Source organism: Pinus tabuliformis, chromosome 2_1 (genome assembly GCF_031772625.1).
Source record: "Pinus tabuliformis cultivar Carrire ecotype Pingquan chromosome 2_1, CPIR1, whole genome shotgun sequence".
In the NCBI taxonomy this organism is placed as follows: domain Eukaryota; kingdom Viridiplantae; phylum Streptophyta; class Pinopsida; order Pinales; family Pinaceae; genus Pinus; species Pinus tabuliformis.
Genome location: NC_142299.1, coordinates 701,584,391 through 701,598,836, shown reverse-complemented (window position 1 = coordinate 701,598,836; position 14,446 = coordinate 701,584,391).

Here is a 14,446-nt window from a genome sequence, read left to right as displayed (position 1 = left end):
CCAAGACACTGGCCACAGTGAACTTCAGGGGCCTAAGCCTCAAGCTCACCCCGCAATACATCAGTCGAATTACTGAACTTCCAATGGGTTTGCCATGGGATAAGGAAGAAAGGAAGTTGAGCTAGCAGGCCAAGAAAGAATTCTTTCCACCTGAGGAGGAATTCTCAGAGGACAAAAATGGGGTGCGTAGAACCAGTTTGCTGCCACCATGGAATGAAGTTAGCCTACAGATCATGAAGTATATAACCTGTGAAGGCCGTTATAGCATCGTGTACGGGTATCACTTTCGGTTGCTCACTGAATTAAGGCACCGGATTGATCTTCCTGTAGAAAAGAAACTGAGCATCCCTTATTTCCTGCTACAGTCTCTAATTGAGTGTGCCACAAAGCTAAAAGAAGGCATACCAGATCAGGTAGCCCACTGTGGATTGATCAAACTTCTTGTGGAGGATGCGCTTCATTCATATAAGGTTCCCCTCTCATGGGAAGCATTTTGGAATTTGACAAGAGACGGAGACATAAGGATGCTGACTGAAGAAAGTGGTTCCTCCAGCAGTGAGGAAAAAGAATCAGTGGCCGAGGGAAAGAAGGAAACAGGCCAGAAGACCCCGACCACAGTTCAGAAGAAAGAACCAAGGAGGAAGCACGAGAATAAGGATGACAAAGAAAAAGGTGACACACCTATCTTGTCAGCAAGAGAGAAAAGGTTGCAGAGCAGAACTGACAAAGCTGAGAAGGTCCACATCAGCCCAAGTACCTCATCAGCACCCGCAACCAAACCAAAAAGCAAAACCCATGCAGCAAAGCAAGCCAAGGTGGCGACACCTATGTCTACAGGAAAGCAGAAACATGCTTCTACAGGAAGCCCGAAAATCATTGAAAAAGGGGCTTCTACAGGAAGCCCGAAAATTACCAAAACAGGGGCTTCTACAGGAAGCCCGAAATTGGCTAAAATAGGGTCTTCTACAGGAAGCCCTGAAAAGGTGAAACCCAAGGAGAAGAAGGCGGACATTCTAGCAAGGGAGGCAGCAGCTGTACTAGCTGGCCTCAGCACACCACCTAAGCCAAAAGAGAAAAGGAAGAGGGAGACCCCTCTATACTTTAAAGCTCGAAGAAGTGTCCGAATAAAGACAGGCAAACCACAACCTTCGTCCAACAGCCCAATTGTCATTGAAGATACCCCTACTTCTCCCAAGGAAAAGTCCCCCTCAAGGATAACAGTCACCTATGAGAAGGGGAGCCCAAAGAAAAATACGTGGCAAGAAAGGTTAGACCTGTTGACTGAAAAAGCTCGGCTACAGGAGGCTGAAAATGTTCTACAGGACACTCTGGCCCGACTACAGGAAACAGAGAAGAGGGAAGGAGAAGGGCCCTCATCACCACCAAGGGAGGGTGAGGTAGAGCCACCTAAAGAGGCAGAAGAAGTACATATACCAGAGCCCAGCCCTCAGCCTAGTCTGAGTTCATACTACACCTTTTTAGAGGCGGGCAAAATCATACCGTAGAAATTTACTGTACCCCTATTTTTTGCATTAGAGGAAGAAAGAGTCCGTACCCACACATGGATGCAGATTGTCAAGTCAAAGGGTGTGGCGGACATAGGTCCCTTACAAGAGCAACTCAAGGAGGTCAGGAGTGAATTCGCCATGGCTAAACATGTGGCTAATTGCCAACGTGTGCTTCTACAGGAAGAAAACCAGAAGCTGAGATTGCAGCTACAGGAGCTAAGGGCAGGGGCAGGTACATCCTCCAAAGACACCACAGAAGAAAAACAAGGCAAAAAGGAGCTGACCACCAGTCTTGAGGAGCCAATGACACTTCTACAGGAAGCAGAACAACAAGCACAAATTGAAGTGCAAGCTCTAAAAGAACAGCTGCAGCAAAAGGAAGCATAATTGGCCTGCATGGCCAGTTGGGCCATGGAGGCAATACAGTGCAGACAACCTGCAAAATCCTATGGTTTGTATTTGAAAGACCAATGGCTGCAGTTCCAAATAAATACCCTGGCACAAAGAGGTATTTCTCAGATCCAGGACCCACATCAATTTTCTGAGTTGTGCAGTACTAGTTTGTCAGAAGATAAAGCCAAATTAGCAGAGTTCTACCTCCACAATTTGGCCTTGCCTAATGAAGTTTCCTTGGATCCCAATACTGCCTTGGGAGATATGCAATTGATGGCGTTCACTTCATGGTTGAACCATGAGGATCAAAGAGCAGCTGAAGCAAAATCGGTCATGAACCGAGAATTGAACGAGCCATTGTTCATTCGAGCAGAACCAGAGGATCCAGTGGCACTCATCTCAGCACACCAACACTTGTCTACTGATCCCACAGCTTCCTTTAGATTTATGGACAAACAGGCCCAAGCCATAGCTCATTTTGAAGACATGGAAAGACTGTTAGGATAAACTGCTGCCCAAGCATGCACACGCAGATGGAATACCTTGGCACACAGTTTGAAGATCCGAGAGTACCATACCCCAACTCGGATGAGGGAAGCTTTGGTAAGGGTAGACCTTTACAAGAAATCCACGCAAAGCCTCCAGGCCAGCTGGATTGGCCTTAAACTCGGCCCACCACTACTGCTAGGATTGGCTGAAGGTAGCACAGAGAAGGATGACAGTGAACAATGGGAAGAGGTGAACAGGAAAGCTGGGTTTCATATCAACAAGGAGGACACTACCACAGAGGCTTGGGATGTAAGGGAAGCAGTAAAAGCAATGAAGGATGAAGATTTGGACTAAGTTGCTCAAGGATGAGCAAATATTTTAGCTGGGGGTTGATGATGAGCCCCAATTTTTGGTAACAAATTGGGCTCATTTGGCCTACTTACCTTGCTCAACCTTTCATCTTTTATCACTTATGCATTCATTTCTTAGTATATTCGTGTTATTTGTAGGAAGAAGGGCAGGCATTATATCTATGTGGCTAATACATGATGATTTCAGGTTTTTTGGCATTAAAGGGAGCAAAGACCACGCAAATGGAGACAAGGAGACAGCCAAGGTGGCATTGCTAGTTTTTAGGGAGGTTTTCCACAGTCTTGATGACCCTCCTCATGATTTCCACCCTAACTCCGAGCTCCAACAGCTCTCCCCACCGAGCTTAAAGGCAGCCAACGGATTCTACAGGATCAGCAGTTTGACTTTCAGTTGGACAGCCAAGCTCCACGAATGGAGGAAGCCAGCTTGATCTTCATTGTGTATAAATATGAAGGCCGTAGCCTTTGATAGGAGCTTTTTGAACTTTTGAACTAATATTGTAATTTCTGAGCATGAGCTACAGCTCGGTGTTTGTTTTTGTAAGCCAGTTTTGGCATGACATTAGACTCTTGATTATGAAAAAAGGCAAGCAGATTTGGATCTAATTCAGAGTTTTTAAGGGAGCTATAGCTCTCAGGTTAGGGCCCAACCTAAGAGCAATATACCTCCTCTTCTTTGTAGTGTTATTTTCCTTTCTTTTCAACACTTTGTTTCTTTGTTTTGACATGCATTTCAAGAACACAGTCTGTTGATTTGATTTCTTTAATGAGATTGAGTAGGATTAGCTTATGGTTAAATCGCTTTCAGTTGCTTAGATTAGAATAGGAGGATTGTAATTCATTGGAGCTCTAAGAAAAGGTTGATAGTGCCTTCACTGCCATCTCTGTTTAGAGATTGGGGTGCAGTCTGTACCAACCACCAAAAAAAACGCAGTCTTTTTTTACTTTCATGCAAGCTGCAACACAGTCATTTTAATTATAGATCCATCCATGCACTTTGATCTTGAGCCATAATCCTTCATTCCAACTCCATGCACGACTTCTCTTCACGATTTACATTGCTGTTCATTGGTTTAATAGCACAGGTAGCACAGGTTAATGAATTCTCGTTTTCGGTGCAAGACATAAGCAATTTTGTTTTATTTACACTGCTCAACATCATTCCATTTCCTTCTTCTTCTTCTTAACCACGTCTAAAGCCACCTACTCGACCTCTGTTCAGCTCGTTTACCTTCCAACCCTTCCATTGTCCACGTAACTCCATTTTCTTGACCTTTCGTTGCTTCCATCGTTCTATCCACCAACCAACTTCATGCACTCTTTCTCCATCTTATTTCTCTGCCCCTGAGCCATCACAAGCTCCATCTCCATCTTACCTATCCACCCATACTGCTCCATCACTTCACCATCACCCAAAACTCCCATGGTAGAACATCCTGTAGAAGTTAGCAGACTTCCTGTAGAATTCCTGAGTTTCCTGTAGGATCCCCTGCAGACATCTTGTAGAAGCCTGCAAACTCGGTTGCCAAGCACCTGAACATTGTGGACTTCTATGGACTGATGCTAGGGATCCCCTGGGACCTCTCCTAGCCCTCCTGACCTTTCCCAAGCTTTCTCTCCCTTTGCACCACCTCTGCACAGCCAAACCCTAATAAGAAACAAAATCATAATCACTCCAACCACTTAAGCAAAAATAAAAAAACAATGTTCTTTTCAATGGAAGTAGTTTAAGTTCATGCATTTCATATCACTAGCAGTAATGGCATCATTCTTAGACATTTGCACTCCCACCATTGCATCATAGAGATTAAGCTAGTCAGATTAGGGTTTACTAGGGTTTCCATGTTTTGGTTGGCTTTCAGTTCATTTTTGCAAAGTAGATTAATTTCCTTTGAGATAGCCTTCGTCCATCATTTAGAAAGCTTCTTCTGAGAGCATATAGAAGTTGGCTTGAGCCCTAGCGGACTTGTGCCAGCTGACCAAGTGACAGTTGCGACAAGAGCTAGTACTTGTGCATATAGCACCGTCGCTTCCAAGTTTGTACGAACTACCGAGTTGATAAAATTAGAGATAGGAAGACCCAGGAGTTGTAGCATTATTGCTACAATACTGGAGCCCACCACTTGTAACCAATTTCACAAGACTTAGAATAGACAATAAATTGGTGAGGAAAATAGCTAAGAGTTTTAATCAAATTTGCGAAAAATTGGAAAAAAAAAATTGGGAAAAAATTAGGAAAAAATTAGTGAATTCAATAAATAAATATATATAGATATATTTGAATTAAAAAAAAAAAACATTTTCATTAATATTTAGTAAAGCCATGTCCAAACAATTCATAATATCAATATATTTCCAAAATATCATGAATGAATAAGCATCTCATATATGTTATGAGTCCAAACATGATCCAAAGTATTGAGTCATGACTCCTAACTAGTGACTACATAGAACTAGAAGCAACTACTTCTAAAAGTTTACAAACAACTACATACTAATGAGAAAAAATCAGTAACTAAGAGTCTAAGACTCTTAAGAGTGAGAACTAGAAGCGATTCCTCCCACTCCTCCGCTTGTTTGACTCTCAAAGTTCTTCAAGTCATGTAGGCTTAAAAGAGGAGCCTCCTCTAATTGGACCCAATCTACTACATTTGTATTTTGCAAATATATCTCTTCAAGGTCTATTGGTGAATGATCCAAACCTATCATTATCATGAGACATTGAAATGTGAATTTAAGTTTGACTTTGAACTTTAAAGTTTAAACTTTAAATTCCAAATCAGATTATGAATCCTTCAAATTCAAGCTCTCACCTAGTATTTTCTTGTTGCGATGTTGTAGATTGTAATGGAAAATTACAAGGTCATTTAAGAAATTTTGTGTCAATAGGTTGCACTTCTTAGAATGTAGTTTCTCAAACATGCTCCAGTTGCTCTCACAACCTGAAGCACTGCATGCTTGGTTTAATATTCGAATGGAAAATCTCTTCAAATCTGGCGTGTCACTACAAAAGTTTTGCCACCAAAGACCTAGCAAGTGGCAAGGGTTTGTGAGTAGACATACTAAATACTAAATAGTAAAAGCTTAAAAAGACAAAAAAATTTAATAAAACATTTAACATACAAAATAAAGTTTAAACAAATTTAATGAATTGATAAAGCCTTCAAGCCTCAAAGGGTACCTTGCAACACCTTAGACCTTTCTCATGTGACACTAGTATAGGAAAATAATTTAGGTGGCGCTCTATAATCCTATAGTTGGGAAAAGACGCAACTTTGAAATTCTGGATCAGGGAAGCACCTTTCCATACATGTCATAAGTCCTCTGTGAACCTCCCCATCCTCATTAAATTTTCTCTTATCATAAAAATACTATGGGTTTAAGAAGTACCTAGAAGCATGTAATGGGGAATGCAATTTCCTATCCCAATTTGCATCAATAATTTCCCAAAGAGGCATATACTTTGCCTCCTCATCACCATATCTTCTTTTGATGGCCTCCTTTGTGAGATCCATCACCTCATAAATGTAACCCATAGTGGGTTTGTCACCATCAGCCATCCTGAAAGTTCAAGATTTCAAATTTAAATTAATATGAAACATTGAAAATAAAAAGAAGCTTGAAATGAAATTTAAAACATGAAAATTTTAAAACACTTGAAGTACTTGAGAACTCTATCCATCACAGCAATAATCTCTTTGATATATTTCTAGAAACCATCATTAAACACGAGTGTAAAAACTTCAATGCCTTCAATGGTCTTGGAATGTTTAGATGCCATCCACTTAGGTCCCAAGGACATCCTCTTCAGATTTATCTTTTACTCTACCACAAATTGCAAAGATATGAAATTTGTTGCAAATCTAGTCACTGCAGGTCGAACAATTTCTTTACCTCCAGTGTATTTTGTCATGGTGTTTAGGATAATAATGTTGTTGTATAGGTATTTGGCTATGGATTTTTCCTTCTCCACAACCTCATGTATCCAATGAAGCTTACCAATGTCCTCAAGCATTAAATCTATACAATGGGCAACATAATAGGTCCAAAAAATAGTGGGGTGCCTAATCTCAAAAAGTCTACCATCAGCCATATAATTGTTGGGTTGTGTTATATTCTTTCCATGGCTAGCCCATGTAGTTAACCGAGGGGTTAGAAGGGGGGCGGAGCCCCCCCTTCGTTGTGGCAATTACGTAGGGGGGGGGTCACAAGGGGGTTTGAGGGGTGTAGGTAACCCCACTCTATGGGGTCCAGGGCAGCGTCCCAAAAAATTTTGGTTTTGAACCCTATGTTAGGTTGGGCAGACCTACCTATGGTTTTGTGCATGATTTTCACACATGGTTTTGGATGCGATGGTTTTCAGTCCATGGTTTTGGACGCGATGGTTTTCAGTCCATGGTTTTGGATGCGATGGTTTTTGGTCCATGGTTTTGGACATGATAGTTTTCGGTCCATGGTATTGGATGCTTCGACATGTATAAATATGCATTGTAACATTGAAAGGAACATAATGAAAAATCAAGTTGGTAGTCCTGGTTTTAGGATCCAAGGGAAAATATCTGTGTATATGTGTTTTGTGTGTTATGCTCTTGCCTTGTTTATTTTCTATGTTATAGAATTTGTTTGACAGAAATTACCTGCATACGAATTCTAAAACACAAAAAATAAACAACGCGAGAGCATAACACACAAAACACATATACACAGAGACTTTCCCCTTGATCCCAAAACCGAGACTACCAGCTTGATTTTTCATTACGTTCCTTTCAATGTTACAATACATATTTATACATGTCGAAGCATCCAATACCATGGACCGAAAACTATTGCATCCAAAACCATGGATCGAAAACCATCGCGTCCAAAACCATGTGCGAAAATCATGCAAAAAACCATAGGTACATCCACCCAACCTAACATAGGGTCCAAAATCAAAAATTTTTGGGGCATTGCCCCAGACCCCATAGAGTGGGCTTACCTGCACCCTTCAAACCTCCTGTGACACCCGCCCTCCACTCTACGCAATTGGTGCAATGAAGGGGGGGCTCCGCCCCACTTCTAACCCCCCGGTTAACTATGTGGGCTAGCCGTGGAAAGAATATAACACATCCCAACATTATCCCACTCATTATTTTCTTTCCATAGGGGGCCACAAGAAAGCTTAATCATTTATCCAACCCTGAAATTCCCATTGTTTCTCTACGCCAAGAGAACTTCTCATAGCTCACATATTTTTTCAATGCATCTACAGTATTCTTCAAAGTGTCCACCTTTACTAGCAACACCTTTTTGTCTTCTATCGTATCGCTCACAAAGTGATACTGAACATCAATGTGCTTTGTCTTTGAATGATATGCAAGGTTCTTTGCCAAGAAAATTGCACTTTGGCTATCACAATCTATCCTTATAGCTCCCTGTACTAACCCCATAATTAAACACAATCTCTGCAACCAAACTGCCTCCTTGCTTGCATGAGTGGTTTCCATGTATTCAGCCTCTGTAGTTGATAGTACCACTACAAATTGTTTCTTACTCATCCAACTGATTGCACCTCCAAATAGGTTAAACACATACCCACTTGTAGATCTTCTCTGATCCAGATCTCCAGCCCAGTCTGCATCATCAAAGCCATGGATATCCAAAAAATTGTCCAATCCTAGTCTTGCTTGGTAGCACAAACCATAATCACTAGTTCCACGCAAATACTTGAAAACCCGCTTCACTGCTATCCAATGCTCCTTCCCTTGTTTTGACATAAACCTGCTCAATACTTCCACTGCATGTGCAATGTCTGGTCTAGTACAAACCCTCACATACATTAGGCTACCAACTGCACTTGTATATGGAACATGAGACATATCCTTTTCCTCTTCTTGTGTCTTGGGACACTGTTCAATAGATAACTTTACACCTACAGGAATAGGAGCCTTCACTGGTTTACTCTCCTGCATATTAAACCTCTACAATATTGTCTCGACATACTTCCTCTGGTATCACAATCTATCGTTATAGCTCCCTGTACTAACCCCATAATTAAACACAATCTCTGCAACCAAACTGCCTCCTTGCTTGCATGAGTGGTTTCCATGTATTCAACCTCTGTAGTTGATAGTACCACTACAAATTATTTCTTACTCATCCAACTAATTGCACCTCCAAATAGGTTAAACACATACCCACTTGTAGATCTTCTCTGATCCAGATCTCCAGCCCAGTCTGCATCATCAAAGCCATGGATATCCAAAAAATTGTCCAATCCTAGTCTTGCTTGGTAGCACAAACCATAATCACTAGTTCCACGCAAATACTTGAAAACCCGCTTCACTGCTATCCAATGCTCCTTCCCTTGTTTTGACATAAACCTGCTCAATACTTCCACTGCATGTGCAATGTCTGGTCTAGTACAAACCCTCACATACATTAGGCTACCAACTGCACTTGTATATGGAACATGAGACATATCCTTTTCCTCTTCTTGTGTCTTGGGACACTGTTCAATAGATAACTTTACACCTACAGGAATAGGAGCCTTCACTGGTTTACTCTCCTGCATATTAAACCTCTACAATATTGTCTCGACATACTTCCTCTGGTTTAACCAGATCTTCCTCTTTACCCGATCTCTTTTAATTTCCATGCCAAAAATATAGTTTGCAGCACCAAGATCTTTCATGTCAAATTTGGAGGACAATTGGGTCTTCAAATCCTGGATAATTTCTTTGTAATTTCCAACCAGCAACATATCATCCATGTACAAGACTAGATAAATAACACAGTCCCCAATTAATTTAAAATACAAAAAATGATCTTCTTTGCTTCTGGTGAAGCCAAGTCCCCGTACAAATGTATCAAATTTCTGATACCACATCCTTGGTGACTGTTTTAACCCATAAAAAGACTTCTTTAACTTGCATACCAGTTCTTTCTTACCCTTCACCACAAAGCCTTCAAGTTGCTTCATGTAGATCTCCTCTTCCAGATCCCCATGAAGAAATGTTGTCTTCACATCCATCTATTGTACCTCAAAATCAAAAGTAGCAACAATAGATAAAAGTAATCTAATTGAGGCTACCTTGGCAATAGGAGAAAAAATATCACCAAAATCAATTCCCGACACTTGGGAATAAACTTTTTCTACCAATTGAGCTTTGTATTTCTCCACCTTTCCTTCTAGATTTGTCTTCTTCTTGAACACCCATTTGCTACCAATGGGTTTCCTTCTAGCCAGCAACTCCACTAGATCCCAAGCCTCATTTTTGTGCAAAGATGCCATTTCATCAACCATGGCCTCTTTCCAGAGTTTTCCATCCTCTAAATCTACTACTTCCTTCATAGTTGTGGGATCATCATTAGTAATAGATAAAGCAAAATTTGAACAGAAAGTAGATGGACTATACCTTTCTGGCTGCCTTCTTTCTCAAACTGATCTTCTCACACTCGGAGTGTGTGGCTCTTCATCTTCTGATTCCTCCTCTACTGTAGAGTCAGGTCAAACTCTATCTATAACTAGCTGCATTGTCAGTGAAAATTTGTACAACATCTTCTTCTCCCACTTCTTGAATGACTTCCTCCATCATTGACAAATAAGTTGTGCAGTCTTAACCTTGTCTGAGGCATCCTCTGATTTGAGAAACATTGTACCTACTGGACAAGATATAAGGAGATTTATTAAAGTTCTATTCCTCTGATCTGTCCATCCATCACTCATGATCGTGCACCCTGTTTCTACCAATGATGAACGAAACTCAAATAGCACAAGCATGGCATATTCAACACTTTCTAATAGAAATTTTTCCTAATGCTCTATAATGAAGGAGATTTGAACCCTAGACCTACAACAACAACTGCATCAATAAAGCTTGCCAATAAGGACTTATGGCACAGTGGAAAGGTATGCCATAATAGTACCAAAAGTTAGCAATGGCCTTCCTTACCTGACTATGGATATTTGTTTTCCAACCAGTGGTATCAAAGGTAGGTTGGGAACTGGGTTTTGTGCAGGGAGAAAAAAAGGTGTTTATGTTTCGACCTCCAATTGTGAATGTGGGAGGATTCATTTGGCCTTGAGTTTGACTTGGACTTGGAGGCATGTGTGGGAAGCTTGGGAACTTCTTTGAGGATTCAATAGAGGGAGATGACAATGGGTTAGTGGAAGAAAAATTGTCAACTCCAGGAGTTCCTATTTCTTTTTTTTTCTTTTTTTCCTTTGCATTATGCTGACACAACATATCAATGGCCAAGGTTGCTTGGTGTTTGACATTTTCGTCAACGTTTTTGCAGATACCTATATCATGGCTAGGTATTTGTGCAAGGTGGTACTTGAATCTATAAATACCTCCACTACATTTTGCTTTGCAAAATTTACAATGGAGCTTAGGGTCTCCAAGAATCTTATCACAATAAACCCAAGCAAAGTCCTTCTCCCTCGACATTGTTGTTGTTTTGGACTTGCGTTTAAATTGCAGCTTGTGTTTAGATTTGAAGTTGTGCCTTCTATTTAATTTGGCTCCTATAAAATATAATAAAAAATTAAAATGAAAATGCCATATATAACTTCACAAAAATAGGGTTGGTTTTAAAGGATATGATGTTTTGTTAAGGATCAAATAGGAGTTTATCCAACAACACAAGCACATTTTGACCTAATATATCATTATGACCTTGAAACACAATTAGGTATATATGAGGAAATGCTACCTAAAGGAAATATTATCAACATATATTGCATTGTAATCTTGAATTTGCAAGTTTGTTTAGCATAAGACAACTGAACCAATACATCAATAACAGATTCTAGAAGAACAAAAATACCCAAAGTTGTGAATGCATGGTTAAAGCCTTTGAAGTCGGCAAGACATCGACCAAGGAAGGAATGCTTGATGACTTGGTTGATGGTTTGTATGAAACCATTTCTTAGTGCATTTTAAAAATCTATTTACACTCCATTTATAGGGTTGAAAATTAATAACCAAAGGAATACACCGAACATTCGATTGTTGAACAGTGAAACTTGAAACTAGCCATTGAAAATGACTTTGGAACTACAAATTAGTAATATACCTATTATTTAAGCCAAGTGCTAATGTACCTCTATTGTTGAATAGTGAAGCGGCTAAGCCTAAAGGTAACACATGGTGAAGGTGATGCGTGACTGCCCGAGGGTCGATATGGAGTATGGATAGAGCACACATTGGCGAATGCCCGATACGGAGTCTAGACTTAGGCTCACCTTGGTGGTTCCCCGATATTGAGTCTTGATTGTGTAATAGTGAATAGTGATTTATTAGTGAAGGTCTCCACATATGAGTTTTGGGCCTAAGAAATGAGAAATAAATTTTGAAACAATTGACGTCTAGTTTTTAGCAATGCGGCATATCTAAACTTGAAAAATTTGTGCTCATCGAGTCAAGGCTGAAAATCGAATAAATTGGAATCAGTCACAAGAATTAGCTTTAATTGGAAAGTCTCAAGTCAAACTTGAATTTACCATAAGTTAAACTTGGTCAACGTGAGTTAGACTCACAAACATTTAGATTAGATCATTTAGAGAGTGAGCAGATTTCAACTCGTGATTAATCGTGATTGATCGGCGAGTCCTGTTTCACTACTTGTAACTAAAATCTGAACTGAAAATATGAGATCTTACAATTGAAACTAATTGTGAATTTTCTAAACTGAAATTGGCCCATCGGAATCATTTCTATTTGCAGTTGGGCGTGTCAACGGAAGAGATTCATTTTAAATCTGGTTCATGGAGAAAATATTTTATGGAAGATGTTTCCTTTATGTCGAGGAAGACATAGTAATATTTTTTATTAAATTTGAATAACAATAGTATCTACTCTGTATCTCCCGTATCTAATTATTTTTATCTCCTGTAACCCATAAAGAAAGTGGGGTAATAGTAGACATGTAACATCAAGCTCCACACCTTATAATCCAAAGTTCTGCATGCAAACCTTTGTGTCACTTGTGCCACAAAGTCTTCACTGTAGAGTGTGGAGTTAACACCTAACTCTGCATGACAAAAGCTACACATACCTTTTGACATGATTTTTTCACTTTTTGTCCATTCTTTGTTTTGAGTCTGGGACAACAAGCTCCACATACTTTTTTTCCATACCTCTATGTGAGTGTAACTTTGCACATTTTCTTTGCTTCAACCAATACCAAAAGCATTTGTGAGCTTCTTTCAAGGCATGAATACATGCTTCAATCATGGAAATTAGCAAAGTTTCTAAAGAAAAAATAACGATGGAATTATCCTTTCCATTTCAAATATGTTAGGATTCTATTGAGAGTTTTTTAGAGATAATTATTAACTGGCCCTCTACTTTTCCCTTTTCCTTAATATAAATTGCATCTCTTATTACATTTCTAATCAAGAGATTTACATCAAATACTGGATCAAAGGGCCAAGGATTTCTCATAAATGCTTCCATGTCCAGTAGAAGAACAAATGGTCAACATGTCAGCTTGGCTCCAATTTCTTCGGAATTAATAATTGTTTTGAAAAATGACTACTCTTGTTTGAATCGAGAACTATGTTTAAGTTTTGGAAATGGATTTTCCTCCATATTGATCTTGGAAAGGGCCTTATTAAAGGCTTCTCTATATCTCCTCCACTATAATTAATGGCTTGTATGTTGAAAAGTATAGCAGAGTTCCCTTCTGAAAAGTCTGATCATCCCATTGTCACCAAGAGCTCCTCCTTTCCCCAAATTGGACCCAAAACAACATTGAGTACTTAATTATGATCCAACCTAAGAAATTTTTATTGACACTGCAATTCAAGAGCTATTAAATTTAAAGTGCGCTAATATTATTCATCATTCTTTCATTGAATAAGTATATTGTTTTTGAATTTGTCATTTGTGCTTGGAGTATGTGGTACTGACCGTGTTTCACTTGAAAGGGTTTTTATTCTTGACTCTGACATTGCTATTAAGATTTACGCCTTTTGTACTAGTTGTACCCCATGATCATTCTTTCATTGAATAAGTATATTGTTTTTGAATTTGTCATTTGTGCTTGTAGTATGTGGTACTGACCATGTTTCACTTGAAAGGGTTTTTATTCTTGGACTCTGACAATGCTATTAAGATTTACGCCTTTTGTATTATTTGTACCCCATGATCATTTTTGCAAGATGTATGTCCTATGTGGAAAGAAATAAGCATTTCGTTATTACCTCCTAAACTAAAGCATTATTTCTTTTATTAGGCATCATGTAACGTCCTCTACAAATTGAGGACGAATGGGACGTAATATCCTATCCATCCCCATAGACTATAGTCCTCGACAAAGGGGAAAAAACCCCAAAATACCCATTGTTGGGACATTTTTGGGAAAAATGGGCTTAAAAAACCCAAATTTTGGGTTTGGAGTAAGGTTTACTCAATCACTTAAGAATATGAAACCCTTCTGCAAAATCTATAAATAAAGAAGGATTGAATTCATTTTGGATCACCAAGTGTGGATTAATTCATTTGTTCTCGAGTATTAGGTCTGATAGTTTTTTACCCCTTCTATCTCTTGTCAATTTTGGTGGTGAAATATTCCACCCTAGTTGACATTCCCTTATTATCTCGTTGTTTGAGCACAAGGGTCTCTAGCTGGTCAGCGAAATCTGTTGGATATTGGTCTCTTGCCTTTTTCTGGGCACAAGGTTTCTGTTAAAGGTGA